Source organism: Myotis davidii, unplaced genomic scaffold (genome assembly GCF_000327345.1).
Source record: "Myotis davidii unplaced genomic scaffold, ASM32734v1 scaffold144, whole genome shotgun sequence".
Classification (NCBI taxonomy): domain Eukaryota; kingdom Metazoa; phylum Chordata; class Mammalia; order Chiroptera; family Vespertilionidae; genus Myotis; species Myotis davidii.
Window position 1 is genome coordinate 780,710 of NW_006297066.1, and position 2,412 is coordinate 783,121.

The following is a 2,412-nucleotide window of genomic DNA, read 5'->3' on the forward strand; positions in this document are numbered from 1 at the left end:
GATAAAATTCACCTTGACAAGACACGACATAAAGTGAACAAAATACAAATGTACTCACAACACTGATAACCCCAATATAAGTGACCACCAGAAGAAAGAGAATTAGGGGAGAGAAAAGAGAGCACAAATGATATCGAAGAGAGAAAAAATGGTATGAGAGAAAAGAAAAAGAAGAAAAAGGAAAAAAATATATATGGGAGGAAAACACCAGAGATTAAACAGGTAAACCAAAACTTAAAAACACCAAGTTCCCAGTAAAGAGGGTGGGGGCAGAATCTTATATACAGAAATTAAGGTTAAGAATTGGATGAATATTAGGAGGACCTCAGTTCAGTATAGAGGAAGTAGAAAGAGGATGAGTGGATAAGAAGAAAGAGAAAGAGGAAAAAAATAATAAAAAATTAAAATAATTGATTAAAAAATAGGATAAAATATAAAATAAATAAATTAGAATGATGGAAAAATAATGTGAAAAGAAATAGAAAATAAAGACACAAATGAAAAAAGGAACAGCGCAGGCACAGAGAACACGCCATCTTGAGAAACAGAGCTGCTTGAGACTAGGATCCTGGGCTCAGCACCACCCAGTCTGGTCTCAGACGCAAACCTGGACCCTGCAGCCACTGGGGACAGAGACCTGCGACCACAGCTACAGACCCACAGACACCAAGAATCCAGACATCCCAGCGGCAGATCTCTATGAGTAACAGAGCTCATCCCCCTCCATGCAGGCTCCGGGGCAGTGCCATAGTAACTGATAGACCCACCCCTCACCCGGGCCTCAGTGCTGCTACAGGAATCTTAGCCTGGGAATGCGTGAACACTGGGAACTTGTTCCCTGAAGCACAGGGATACAGGAATCTTAGCCTGAGAACGCACGAACACTGGGAACTTGTTCCATGCAGCACGGGCTACAGGAATCTTAACCTGGGAGCTAACGTGCAAACACTGGAAACTTGTTCCCTGCAGCACGAGCTACAAGAATCTTAGCCTGCGAACTCACAAAACACTGGGAACTTGTTCCCCGCAGCACGGGCTACAAGAATCTTAACCTGGGAGTTAACGCGCAAACAATGGGAACTTGTTCCCTGCAGCACAGGCTACAGGAATCTTAGCCTGGGAGCTCGGGAACACTGGGAATTTGTTCCCTGCAGCACGGGCTCCAGAACCCCGATTCTCCGGGCGGGAGCAGCACCATGCACCAGTGACTTGACTCTGTTTCTTATCACCTGTGCCTAGGATCCCTGATTCCCAGTGCATTCACACTAAGAGCCAGTGACTCCAATTCTTGGTGCATGTGCACACAGGGACCCTGATTCTCAATGTGAGGCCGCGCAAAGCAACAGAGACTCTGATACTGGATACTTGGGGAACTCTAACTCCTAGTGCACACTAGGGGGCTCTGATTTTCAACACATTCCGGAGGGGTCTCTGTTTCAGCATGGTGCAGGCGGGGTCACTGATTCTAAGTGCGCACACGAGGCCACACTGAGTGCTGGTAATGCTGACTCTGAGCGAGCCTAGTTCCCACCAACCCACCACAGCCACACATCTTAGTGTCAGAACTCTTCAGTTACACTAGGGTGGTGCAAAGCTCCCACTGCACATGGCCCAGGCCCATGCAACTCGATGTTAGAACCATCTGGAGAGAGTCAGAATAGGGAGACGACACAATCCCAGAGGAAAGAAAATGAGGAGTTGCCAAGAAAGGATATTAGCGAAATTGAAGCATGCAACATGACAGAAAAAGAATTCAGAGTAATGGTTGTATAATTATTCACCAGATGAATGAGAAAATGAACAACCTATGCAAGAATCAGGAAGAAATGAAAAGTGATATAGCTACAATCAAAAACACCATGGAAAGTTTCAACAGTAGACTAGAAGAAGTAGAGGACCGAATTAGTGAGTTAGAAGATAAGATAGAGACACAAGCTCAATCTGAACAGCAACAAGAGAAAAAAATTAAAAAGCAGGAGGAGAGCCAAAGGGAGCTTTGGGGACAACATGAAACAAAGTAAAATATGCATAATAGGGCTGCCAGAAGGACAAGTAGACCAGCAAGGATTAGAAAATCTATTTTAAGAAATAATGACAGAAAATTTCCCAGATATGGGGAAGAAAAAAGTTACACAAGTGCAGAGAGTCCCAAGCAAGATGAACCCCAAAAGACCCACACCAAGACACATCATAATAACAATGGCAAATGTACACAACAAAGAGAGAATCTTAAAGGATACAAGAGAGAGACAGAGAGTTACCTACAAAGGATCCCCCATCAGATTATCAAATGATTTCTCAACAGAAACACATCAAGCTAGAAGGGAATGCAAGGAGGTATAAAAAGTGTTTCAAAGCAAAGGACTGAATCCAAGAATACTCATCCAGCAAGACTATCAATCAAAATTGAAG